We start from the raw sequence: 14,450 nt of genomic DNA on the forward strand, positions 1-14,450 counted from the left end.
TTTAAAATTTTGTATGTAAAAACTATACACATCACCAAAAAAGAAGTTGCCCTCACCTAGATTTGATCCTGGCTAAGCCCTTGGGTACCCTCACAACAATTATTATATTATTATCTAAGCTTAGTGTGATACTGTGCCAGAACCCACAAAGTTATTTCTTAAAATAAGTTTATTTGTTCCATAAGGAAATTATGATTTGTGGAAAGCTAATTCCCAAAAGTAGTGGTGTAGGTCATCACATGGTCGGCCCGGTCTGACTATAGCCTTCGCTGACATGTTTATCCTAGAATCGGGTTAAGATAACCAAACAAATTTTTTAATTGTATTGCAGCTCTGACATACTTTTTTCTGTGTTACACATTACAGATTTTTAACGCTCAATTGATATTTACTGGCACATTTAAAATTGCTGTCTTGTGTTGTGTTTCGCGGAATCAATTAGCTTTTTCTCATGCCAATCTCATACTCCATTGCGATGTTGCAGCAACAAAAACGACCGATAGCAAGAAGCGTAGGAAATCACTTGAAGGTTTTCACGCTTTGTCGTAAATGATGGCGCAAAAAGCAATAGCAACCATAACCACAACAAATGACAATGTCAACATGAGACAGAAAGCGAGAGGCAAAACCACCATCATCATTATATACACTAATTAAAAGTATACACACTCAAACCTCCTGACAGGACAATCAAGACAATTTTATTGTCCTTGAGAAGAAAAAAGGGATTATTGATTGAATTTTTATGGCGGGATTGCAAGACAGCAATGCGTGCCACAGCAATGAAATATGTCCATTCACGTTTATTGTTCTAGACAAGATCCTCAACTAAGACTAAGTTTAGAGTTTCTTTAAAATATTTGTTGGAGAAAGTCCTTGCTTCTGGGAATCCTAACTCATTGTGTGGAGGTTTTTAATTACAATTTGAAATTAACTGCTGTCCATGATATTTCCTGCTCATGATTTTAGCAGAGTACTTAATGAAATATGTTTCTATACATAAATGACAGACAATACCACTCATCAATTCAACTCTTTTGTAACAACTACAACTAAAGGGGAGACAATCAGCAACAAGACCAACCAAAACATCAAAGGTTCATTAAAAAGTTTATTTTGTTGTCTTCAACGCCCACGTACTCTAATGGATCCCAATGTTTTGGGGACGGACATTTTAATTAGAGCCCCAAGAAAATTTACATTTTAATTGTTGACGCAAAAATAAAATACGTATCAATAAAGTGGCCAACAAACCCCATGGCCAAATGCCATTAATTACCACAACGAAGAAAAAAAATACTTGTGCTCTGAAGAAACAAAATGTAATTGATGCAGGGCATGTCCTTCATTCAAAACAAAACTGAAATTGCCCAAAAATCTATGTTTGCTATTTGCTGGGTGAGACCAAGACAAGTGGAACTCGTGCCTCCTACCAGTGTCCTTGATTAACATTATCAATTTCTAAGAATTCCATCTAATAAAGATGTTGTGCGAAATTTTTGCCACATAATGGCACAACACACACAAACACCCATACATTTTCTTTCTTTAGAACGAGAAAAAACTTTAAGTAAGAAAAAGGAAAATGTTTGGCAAACATATTTTTTATTTTATTCAATTTTCGCTGAGTAGAATTTTTTCATGTCTGTCTCGTTTTTTTTTAAAGGATGACGCTTTCTGTTTATAAGTGAATCAGTAAAGGAAACACTTGAACCAACAGGGTCGTTGAGCTAAACGCTTGGAAAACTCAACATTTTTTTCTGCTGCAGAGGTTTCAGTTATTACTGCTGCTGCCATCACAACGCTTGGCGAGACATTTTACTCATACCAATGTGATTTTTGGGAAACCCTATGGCAATATGTGTGGGAGCATGCTGACGTTGAGTGGTGGCAAGCAACACCACTCACAATGTTTAAGGAGTTGACTGGATGGCTGCCTGGCTGGTTATATGACAAACATTAATAGGCAGCAAATGTGAGTGTTTAAAATGTTCAATGACATTATTTCATATACCGCCTCTTAATTTTTAACACAACAAAAAAACGACGAAAACGAGCAAAAAAGAACATCAACACTACCCCTTCATCGATAAAAAACAACAACGGCAATATGGGGCATATGTGAGTGCAGTTTTTTTATAACAATTACGAGGCAGGAATGAAGGAGAAAGAAGCATTTGAATATTTTCGAATTTTTCATAGCTCCGAGCATGGTATGGAGGGTGTAACAAATTGGGTTCGTACTGAAGTAAGACCTTGAAAAAAAAAAACATTTTAGGATAAAGTCCTGAGGAGAGATAACAGTCCATATGTTGCAACTATTGATTTGGGACACTAAAACTTTCCACAGATGTTTTGTTTGCCGAAAGGTCAAGTTGGAAGATGGTCTATATTGGCCCACGTTTGGGTCCAAACCAAAACATTTGTTATTTGGCATTCGAAGCATTATTCTCCAGTCACTAAACTTATTCTTCTTCTCTGGGATATTCTCCACCCCAGCAAAATAAATTGGAAGTAGTGCAATGTAGACTAGTTCTTCCACGGCATGTTTTGATGCAGTTCAAAGGGAGTCTTGAAAGAGGCACTCCATTCCTTACATATTAACCGCATTCGGGTGCGATTCACTGAATGGTATGCTTTCCTCACATTGAAAAAGGCACCCCAGTTCCTTACATTTTAACAGCATTTGGATGCGATCCAACGATTGACATCCATTTCTCACATATAAATTGCATCCGGATGTAGGTCAAGGGAGTCGTGAAAAAGGCACTCAGTTCGATTCATTTTACAAGCAGTTGCTTAGTGATCCATAGCAAGCAAGCCAATTTGTAGATACCTACAACTACAGAATTTTTTAAAGACAGAAAAAGTGTGCATCAATTTCTAAAATTTTTATATAAAACTAGCTGAACCCGGCGCGCTTTGCTGCCCCGACTACGATAAAATATAATGGAATGCGATAATTATATTAACGTTTTTAATATTTTAACGAATAAATATAGGAGATATGAAGGAGTTATATACCTATTCAGGGTTGTTATGGAGCTACTATGGTATTTTTTTAAGTTTCAGGAGGTAACACTCCTCCGAAAGCCTTTCCGCCTATAAGTATTCCTAATAATTTAGATATATCATAATAAAACATAAATCTTAAGAAGTCTTTCAAAGATATGATACCAAGGCTGTTGGTCAATTCCAACTATAAGTACTTCTGTAAATAACGATGACTTTTACTGACTGCTAAGTCTTCAACATTTCATTGAAATTGAACATACGTAACAAAAACATTAAATCGACCGAAAATATATATGGGTAGCTATATTCCTATATGAACCGCTCTCGATATAATTTATCATATTTATTTTTAGACCAAATCCCGTCTTACATTCACATTTTGTGCATAAAATACGGAAAATCAGCCGAAAATATATATGGGAGCTATATTCTAATCGGAACCGATTTCGGTATAATTTGTCCCATTTATTTCTAGAACGAATTGCGTCACGCTTTCCAAATTTCAGTGAAATTGGACATATGTAGTGTGTCCAAATCTGAACCGGTCTCGATAGAATTTGGCACATTTATATTTAGAACAAATTCCGTCAGACATCCCAAATTTCAGCGACATTGGACACATATAGCGTGTTTAGAGCATCAAATACAGAAAATCGGCCTAAAATATAGATAGGAGCAATATCCAAATCTGAACCGATTTCGATATGATTTGGCACATTTATGTCTAGACCAAATCCCGTTACGCATTTCAAATTTCACCGAAATTGGACATAAATAGCGAGTTTGGTTCATAAAATACAGGAAATCGGCCGAAAATATATACAGGAGCTATATCCAAATCTGAACCGATTTCGATATAATTTGGCACATTTATTTCTAGGCCAAGTTCTGTAACACATTCCAAATTTCAGCGAAATTGGACATATATAGCGTGCTTGGTGCATAAACTACAGAAAATCGGCCGAAAATATATATGGGAGCTATATTCAAATCTGAACCGATCTCTATATAAGTTAGCACATTTATTTCTGGAACAAATTCCGCCAGACCCTCCAAATTTCAGCGAAATTGAACATATACAGCGTGTTTGGTGCATAAAATGTGGAAAATCGGCCGAAAATATATATTGGAGCTATATCCAAATCTGAACCGTTTTCGATATAATTCAACACATTTATGCCTAGACCAAATTCCGTAACACATTCCAAATTTCAGCGAAATTGGACGTATATAGCGTGTTTTGTGCATCAAATGCGGAAAATCGGCCGAAAATATATATGGGAGCTATATCCAAATCTGAAACTATATCTATATAATTTAGCACGTTTATTTCTAGAACAAATTCCGTCAGACCCTTCAAATTTCAGCGAAATTGGACATATATAGCGTGTTTGGTGCATAAAATAAGAAAATCGGCCGAAAATATATGTGTATGGGAGCTATATCCAAATCTGAATCAATCTCAATATAATTTGGCACATTTATTTCCAGAACAAATTCCGTGAGAAATTCAAAATTTCAGCGTAATTGGGCGTTTATAGCGTGTTTGGTGCATAAAATAAGGAAGTCGGCCGAAAATATATGTGTATGGGAGCTATATCCAAATCTGAACCGATTTTGATATAAATTGGCACGTTTATTTCCAGACCAAGTTCCGTCATACATTCCAAATTTCATCGAAATTGGACATAAATAGCATGTTTGGTACATAAAATAAGGAAATCGGCCGAAAATATATGTATGTGGGAGCTATATCCAAATCTGAACCGATTTGAATATAATTTGGTAAATTTATTTCTACATCAAATTCCGTCACACATACAAAATTTGGAAATTGTATCTGTAATACTTCTAAAGATATTTGCATACAAAATCAAATTTTTTTGGAGGTACATCCGGTTTTGATGCTATATATCCAGATCAACGCGAAATTTCAAAATATGATATAGCCTATTTTCATTTCAGGCCATGTAGCAATGTACCCTAAACATTTCAGTTAGATCTGTTCAGCGGTTTTTGAGTCTATAAGGCACAAACAAACAAACAGACAGACAAACAAATTTCAATTTTATATATGTACTAGCTGACCCCGTCCGCGCTGCTGGCCCGTTGTTTGGGTTCTCCGTGTAAGCTTTAGTTATCTATCCAGCATTGATACAGCCATAATTAGGCATCCCTCTAGAAACTTCATAATATAAATCAATGTTTTGACATAAATTCCATGTAATGGTATCCCCCAAATTTTAGATATAAAATCTCTTTTATTATACCCTTCACCATAAATTGACAGTTTAAAGCACTTTGTGACCCACATATAATGATCGATGCACGTCAATTAACATTGCTATATATTGGATTGTTGGTCTCGGATGGGGTCGTAATTATTACTGCAGAGAATTGTCAGTATAGGTCCACGTTTTGATTTAGCTCCCATAGAACGGTACCGGCTGATTTTCGCTATTTTTGGTGGATTTAACCTCTGGATAGTGATATCTCAAGTTATCGGGATTTTACTGTATTCCAAAATGTGGAGTTGATCGCGCTATCCCACTTATTGTTTAGTGTTCAGCGTTTATAGCATTTTTAGGCAGGCAAAATTATGTATATTATCTGAAATAATAAATGTTTGAACATTTTGTGATGACCGCGATATTTCTCTTCCGCGAAGACCATTCAGGGTCAAGACGGTAATTACAGTAGTATTGCAAACAATCTGTAAACAATACGTTCAAAAATATCATGGACTTTAAAAAAAATTGGATGTGGACCTCCGGTCACTACACTTAGCCATATTAAAATAGCTCACGATCGCGCTATCCCACTTGTTCAAGCTAGTGTTCACATTATTTTTGTGTCACGCTTACTAAAATTATGTATATTAATTGAAATAATACATTTTTGAAAACTTTGTGATGACCGCGATCATTCAGGGAAAACAATCTGTAAACAATACGTTCAAAAATATCAAAGATTTCTGATTTTCTTGAAAACATTGTATGGAGGACCACCGGTTACTATTCTTAGCAGTAAAAAACAGCTTACGACCGTTCTAATTAACTGAAATAATAAATTTTTGAAAATTTTGGGAAGAACGCGATATTTCACTTCCGCAACGACCATTCAGGGTCAAGACAGTATTACCATAGCAATGCAATCAATTTGTAAACAATATATTAAACAATTTGTGGGGAGGACCACCGGTCACTACACGTAGCAGGATAAAAAATTGATTACGACCTATTCTCAGACCTAAAAACTCCACATACAAAATTTCATAAGATTTCCCAATCGATTTTTCGGAATTTCTATATAGTGACATCTCATGTTATCGGGATTTTACTGTATTCCAAACTATGGCGTTGACCGCGTTATCCCACATATTGAAGCCAGTGTTATATCGGTTTTGTAGTCACGCTTACTAAAATTAGGTATATTATCTGAAATAATACATTTTTGAATAATTTGGGATGACCGCGATATTTCACTTCCGCGACGACCATTCAAAAAAATATAAATCCTATTTTCACCACCGGTGTTCCCAGTACATTATCTGAAAATTTCAAGAAAATCTATTCAGCCGTTTTTGAGTCTATTCGGAACATACAAACATACTAACATACACACATTGCCTTTTATACATTACCCAGTTGTTCGGGTAACTGTTGAATAACTAGCAATTTTGCTGGCTACTGGTAAACACCCCTAGTTACCACCCAATCTACTCCCAATGTTATAGACTGGTGAATTTAACATGGGGATGTCATAGGAAGGGGTCTATTATCTCCTCACTGCATTACCAGTAACCACCCAATTCGATAGACGTGTGAAGACAATTGTCTCTTCATTGCATTACCAGTAACAAGTCAATTCGATAGTCTTCGGAAAGGCACTTGTCCCCTCATTGCATTACCAGTAACCAGTCAATTCGGTAGTCAGAAATTATAGCCAAAATTACTAGTAAGTTGAAGTCAGATAAATGGGTAAATGCATATACATATGTATGCATTAGCCACACTTTATTTTATCGCATGGTGTGCAAAAATTCTACAAATGACAATATAATCTTGTACTTATGGATATGACAGGTCCATCTTGATCCTTGATACTGGAACTAGAGCGTTACTACTTGATACAGCGACTTTTGTTTATTTGGTCCTTGTAATGTTTTTATCGTGTGTCCTTCAGATCATTTATAAGTTCCTGAAATAAAATACATACAAGTTTAATGAAATGACGCGATAATGTATTCCGTCAAGATAGATATCAATACTTACCACAAATATATTATAACTATTCTTCTTAAATTGTTCATCCTTTCTATGATATAGCTCGTACGTTCTTTTTTGGCATCTTAATTTTTTGCACAACAAACGCATCAAAATACGTTTTTTAATTTTGAATAAACAATATGACAGAACATTTTTTTATATTTTGTTTAAAAAAAGAAATAATGTTGAAAAGAGATTACAAGAGAGAAACATTGTCGATTACACTATCCATCGGTAGTCTATAAAATAGTCAATATATTACACGCCGCATTACCTGTAACTAGTGAATTGACATGATAGGCAGGGAAGCCCATTTCCAGCGACAAAAGCAGGCTATACGCTATTTTGTGTGCCATTTTTGGGTGTAAAGTAACAAGGATTAATGAGTAACTAGTTACATAACTATGCCAAAGTAGACAATTGCTATTTATTGAACAACTGGGTAGATATAGATATAGATAAAAAAATACAACCGAAAGTTAGGAACATTTTTACGAAGAAGAAGAAAATTTTCTAATGAAGTGCTGTTGGAGTACTTGTCGAAATCTCAACTAGTGATGGGAAGACAATATAAGAACCCATTAAGCAGATGAAGCAAAAACATTTCAGCTTGGATTAAATGGAGAGCGGACGAAACAAACTCAGTTGCGATAGAATTTAATGGAGAAATTTCATAATCTCTGTTAATGGAATAAAGTTCTTATTATTCTTGTTTTATACAAACATTAAATTCTTTTTATTATTTTGGATAGTTTGCAATGGCTTGCATTTTTATTGCATCTTTGAACTGCATAAAAACACATTCCGAAGAGTGCCTTTAAATTCAATCCAAACCACTGCATCAAAACACGTGCTTTGGATGCAAATTGGACAGCATCCTATTCTACCCCAAAGGGTTAGTTAAAATGCGATTCCAAAGGGATAGTTGAAATGCTGTGCCGAAGGGTTAGTTAAAACGCAGTGCTAATTGAGTGCATCTTTCAGTAGTCACGCTCTTGTAAAAATCATGAGTGAAAATGCATAATTTGATGCACATACAGATCACTTGTACGTATGATTTAACTGCATCTTTGGAGGCAAACATTTTGCTAGGACATAACAGTATCTCCCTATGTGGTGTGATATTTTCAAGGGTCTAGCTGCATTTATGACCAATTTAGCTGAAGCTTGAATTTGTTGAGCAATTTCTAATGCCACGGCGATGGGTTTTGTGTTACCCTATTGACTTGGCAGCTGATGCAAAATGGATAAAATATGTAGTTTAATTTTCTTTTTTGGGAGCGGCATATCATAAAAAGAAGGATTCTTTTGATCCGTACGGTGATGGGGCAACTCTTAGTGTTGGAAAATTTGATATGTTTAACAAATGTACTTAGTACTTAGTTTGACGTGCGACCATGCATTGCTTTGTTTACAGCAACTTGAAAAATCATTTGCCTAAAAATTTAATTAATTTATGAACATTTTCCTGCGATCATTTTTCACAACTTTCGATGTAGATTATCACGATAGATAAACATCTGGCAATGAAGAAAACTAGAATGACAACTGGTATAATGACTTTAATCGTGGCCAAAGAAGAAGGACGTGATGTCGTGTGTGAACAGATAATGAATGCAAGATCGTCATGTGACACATCAATGCTTATACTTTAGGTTGTAGGCATATTACACTGTGAACACAAATTTTGGGGCAGAGATATTTCCTTTTGGGGATGAAAGCCTTTGGTGAGTGTATTAAGAATCCTGAAGGACAGATCCGCCGTGAATCGAACTTCCGCATTATGGCGTGATGAATTAGGAATCAGGAATTATCGTTATATCTTTGTTAACTGTTGTTTTAGCTTACTTATGAGATGACATGTCTTCAGTCAAAACAAATGAGGATTATTTTCGTAGAGGACTTCGACGTTCTAACTCGCTTCCTTCAATGTCCTTTGCGTCCTTTATTTTAATAGCCGCTATAAAAGTACCATAAGATGACGTTTTTCAGTTTCGGAATGTTCTGCAAAAATGTCGCTCAGAAAATTTTAGGTACGGCTCTCATTTACAACTCGATTTGACTGAAGACATGTCATATCATAAATAAGCTAAAACAACAGTTAACAAAGATATAACGCTAATTTCAGATGACTTACAAGGTCTTCAGCAGAAATTTCATCACGCCATAACGCGGAAGTTCGACTCACTGCGGATCTGTACTTCGGGGTTCTTAATATACTCACCAAGGCCTTTCTTCCCAAAGGGGAATTTTCCGTGCCCCAGACTTTCACCTCCATTTTGTTGCACAGTGTTATTAGCACGCTATTGGAAAGCAATAACCCCCTGATATCAAAATAAGTGCAGAGTCACAGTTCGCAAGACATAACCATAGTGTCAGCTGATCCAAAAAATCATTTCACATCGTTGCTATGGACAAGGAAACTCGTCATTTAAGTTGGGTCCTACGTAATTCCTGTTCTCGTCTCAATCAGATATTTAACCAATCAACGATTCAGAGAACGATCTGGTGTTTCGGTAGCATAATGAATCACAACTAGGCCAGCAAAAGACTTTTTAAAGGTCCTCTATAGACAAAAGACCTTATAAAGGTATTCTATAGACATAAGACCCTTTAAAGGGCTTCTATATACAGAAGATCTTTTAAAGGTCGTCTATAGACAGAAAACCTTCTAAAGGTCTTCCCTAGACAGAAGACCTTCTTCAACGAACCTAAGACTTTCTAAAGATCTTCTACAGAAGACCTCTTTAAAGGTCTTCTACAGACGGAGGACCTTCCAAGGGCCTTCTAAAGATCTTGTGTAGACAGAAGGCCTTTAAAAGGACTTCTATGGACAGAACACCTTGTAAAGGTATTCTATAGACAAAATACCATTTAAAGGTCTTCTGTAGACAGAATACATTCTACAGGTCTTCTAAAGACAGAAGACCTTTTAAGGTCTGCTATGGACAGAAGACCTTTTAAAGGTCGTTTATAGACAGAATCCCCCGCCGGGGATAACGATCTTCTATTCAACTTCTCCTAGTGTTGAACGAGGTGGTTGAGACCGGCCAAATGTTTTCCACTTCGTCTGTTACGAACCAACACAGTGTATCTTTGGAATGCGTGACACATATTTGATAGCGATATCCTATTAAAATAATTCTGAGGTCCCCTAACATCGGGGTGCTAAGCGACCACGTGCCCATCGGTGTTCTCAAGTTTTGCAGTTAGGGTACCAACTGTATTTGAACGGACCCTCGTTGATACCTGAGCGACTCAACGTGTAATTCCCATGCCCTTGCCGTGATAAGGAGACTATGCCACGGTGGACCTCAGTTCCTCCACAACGCAATATCCCAAAAACCCAAAACCCTCAAAACGAATCTTCGACTGATGTAGGTGTGGATGCCTTGGCACCTTCAGTCTTTGCACTCACAAGTGCAACCTCCTCATTATCCCTGGCAATTACAAATATGGACATTGACAACGATTCCCCCAATGTTGCTGCCAGCAGCTCAAACTCTGCTGCTAATGAGCTGACAGAAAAAAATGGGCGGGGACGACACTTCGGAACTGGACCATATTAATGACAGTCTACGACTCCTCAATCTTATTGAGGAAAGTGTCTCCTTGACATTCAAGGAGGAAAGCAGCCCGGATGAAATCTGGGGAAAATTATCGCTGACTGAGGAGGAGGAAGATATGGACGCGACAGTGATCCATGTCCCTACCTCTAGTCTTGCTAATGATCCACCATCCGGTGACGCTTTGGTGTCGGACAATCCAGACAAACCTCTACTTCTTAAGCAAAAAGCAGCAGAGGATGAGAGTGGCACGAGCGAAGAACCTATCGATAAGATGGATGATTCGCTGAATCCATAGACAGAAGACCTTTTAAGGTCTTCTTTAGACAGAAAACCTCCTAAAAATCTTCTATAGACAGAATTTTTTATAAAGGCCTTGTATAGATAGAAGACATTCTAAGGTCTTTTACAGACAAAGGTCTAAGTTCTAAGGTCTCTATCAGCAGAATCCCATGTAAAGGTGTTCTACATATAAAATACCCACTAAAGGTATTCTATAGACAGGAGATCTTCAAAGGATCTCATATTCACAGAACATCTTCTTTAGGTCTTTTAAACCACAAGTTCTTATAGAGGTCCCCCATAGGTAGAAGACCTTCTAAAGCTCTTCTATATGCAGGTGAGCTTTAAATACTCATCTATCGACTATATAAGTTCTAGAGGTTTTCTGAAAATAAAGGCATAACTTCTAAAGTCCTTCTACGAGGCGTACTAAAATACCTTCTGGCCTAGGCAACTCGCAGTGTCCCCAGGTGTCATTTGACATTTGTTTTTTGGAAAGTTTGACAGTTTTTAGCCTAAGCGTACTCAGGTCAGTTTGACATATGACCATGTGTTGGGTTGTTTACAGTAGCTTGATTGAGGCACCTCCAAAACATGGTTTTACAACATCATCCGGCGACGAAAATCGTTGTCCACGCCTTTTTTTATTGATTTGCTGGTATCAAATGAAGTCATTGGATCCCCAGTCGGGGATGTACGGCGTATGACCCATCAATTCCAAGTTTTGTCCGGTCAAACAGGCGCTGGTTTGAATCGATGTGTGATAGTCCACATTGTCATGGTGCAGAATCATTCGTCTTCTCTTGTTCGTTTTTCGAATTTCTCAGGAGACTTCAGGCAAACAAATTGTAGTGTATTCCCGGAATTAACCGTTCTTTATTTCTCAAGCCGTAGGGTCACCACACGGTCAGTATTGCGAAGAGACAGGCGAACATTTGCTTCGAAGGTCTATTTCGATGAACAACTCTGGTTGGATTTGGCTCGCTTTCGGCGAGCCAAGGATGTCTCTATCTGATATCTGGTATTTAACATGGCGATCTTGGATTAACCGTTCAAGCACGGCTTAATTGTTTTCTGGTACAACGACCGTTTTTGGACGACTTTCGTTTTTTAGCGAGTGTCCGCCACGACTGAATTTATTGAACTAGTTTTTCATAGTCCTATAGGATGGTCTTTTATCGACATACAAAGATTTAGTTTGATCGATGCACTCTTGCCGTGATAATCCACGTCGAAAATTGTGAAAAATTTTCGGACGAAAATGTTCACAAGTAAATTCCATTTTTTTCGCAAAGTAATTTTTTCAAGTCACTGTAAAGAACCCAACACATGGTCATATGTCAAACTGACCTGAGTACGCTTAGGATAAAAACTGTCAACATTTCCAAAAAAATGTCAAATGACACCTGGCGTCACTGCGAGTTGCCTAGGCCGGATGGCCCCTCGTATTGGCAAAAGATCTTCAATATAAGACAATCCTTATGGTTCCCGAGGCCTAGAAATGTGGACGTTTGTGTGGGAGGTGTATGCATGAAGTAGAGACCCTAATTTATTGGGATATTTCATAGTCTACATCTCGAGAAATGTTGACTTCCCCCAGAAATTCTATTGTAGTCATGACGACAAGGACAATCTTCAATTGAAATTGACACCATCGGAGAAGTGACATTAAACTGGACAAAAACGTAAAGTTTTTTAGAGCCTTCAGAAATATGGGCGGCGACCAGATAATGCCTAATGGACATTACGCCCAATGTAAATTTTGGCGGCGCTCATAAGGTCTAATTTAGTTTTGGGTGTTAGAGGTCAAAGAAGTTCCATACGCATAGACAACTTTGCATCTGGGCAAGGGCGAACGTTTAAATCCCTGCCGAAGGCCACTAAGTCCAGTGTAATTTATTGGACGTTATGTCTTATTTGATTTTGGCTTTGTGACCTTCGGGAGGTCATAACATTCATAGTGAAATTGGGCCTTGCTACAACCATGATTCTTTTTGAGATATACGTCCGTTAGGCATTATGTCAGGTCCTTAAACCGCACTTAATTAATATTTATAACTACATCGGCACCAAGTTATATGAAACGAACATTGTCTAAACTTATGCGGGCTCTAAAAACATTATGTCGTATCTTCGTCCCTGGGTTTCTCGTGTCCTAGTCCGTTGAGGTGTTCGTTACATGTGGATTCTCCACAGCATATGTATATACCCAGCAAAATGTTTGCCTCCAAAGATGCAGTTAAATTATATGTACAAGTAATCTGGAAGTGCATCCAATTATGCATTTTCACTCATGATTTTTACAAGAGCGTGACTACTGAAAGATGCACTCCATAGCACTGCATTTTAACTAACCCTTTGGCACTGCATTTTAACTGACCCTTGGCGCTGCATTTTAACTGCAAATGGATGTGATTCTTTGGATTGCATCCAAAAGCGGTTAAAATGTGAGGAATGGAGTGCCTTTTTCATGACTCCGTTTGAACTGCATCAAAACATGCCGTGATAGAAGTAGTCTACATTGCACTGCTTCCAATTTATTTGGCTGGGTAACTACACAAAATTCCCCTAAATTTATTGCCCTGCCGTCTTCCATTTTCTCAACGTTACCGCTTACATTGCTGAATGATCTACTACAACAGTGATGCCCAAAGCCACACTTTAGTGTTTTGGGCTGCGTTGCATGACTATGAAATTGTTTCTGTATATGGCACAGTTCATGGATGGGTTTTCCGTTTTTTCCTCAATTTTTTCTGCCACCATAAGCAACTCCAGCAACAACAATGACCTCACTATTACGCTACCCCCATGCCTGTTATGGCTATGGAAAACCCAGACTTAATTGTGTGAGTTGGTGTGTGTGTTTTTTGGTGTGGGTGTACAACTGAGTACCACATGAAATTGTAATTAAACCCGCGTACAGCATACTTAATTGCTTTTTAATGAATAAAAAGCAAAGGAGCGGGAAGAACAAAAAAATAGAAAATGATTTTGGTATTCAGAGAGCTGGCGTTGCTGGTTGGTTTTGCAGCTCTCTAACGGAGATACTTGGCGAAAAGTGAAAATTGGAAAACATTATCAAACCTCATGTGACATCGTGGTAACAGCACAACACTCAACTCAGCAGAAAAGGCGTTCATTATCCCACTCATGATGCTTTTTCTCGCTCTTGCCATGGCCAAAACATATGCTGACAGTTACTCCAGAGATTTACACAAGAAGATAGACAACTAAAGCCCACAACTAAAACCGTCATGTCATTCCTGGCAAGCCAATGAAGTTGGAGATTTTCAACACAACATCTTAAGTGCATTTTTAT

The sequence above is a fragment of the Musca autumnalis genome, unplaced genomic scaffold (genome assembly GCF_047663935.1).
Source record: "Musca autumnalis isolate F117 unplaced genomic scaffold, ASM4766393v1 scaffold_1, whole genome shotgun sequence".
NCBI lineage: Eukaryota > Metazoa > Arthropoda > Insecta > Diptera > Muscidae > Musca > Musca autumnalis.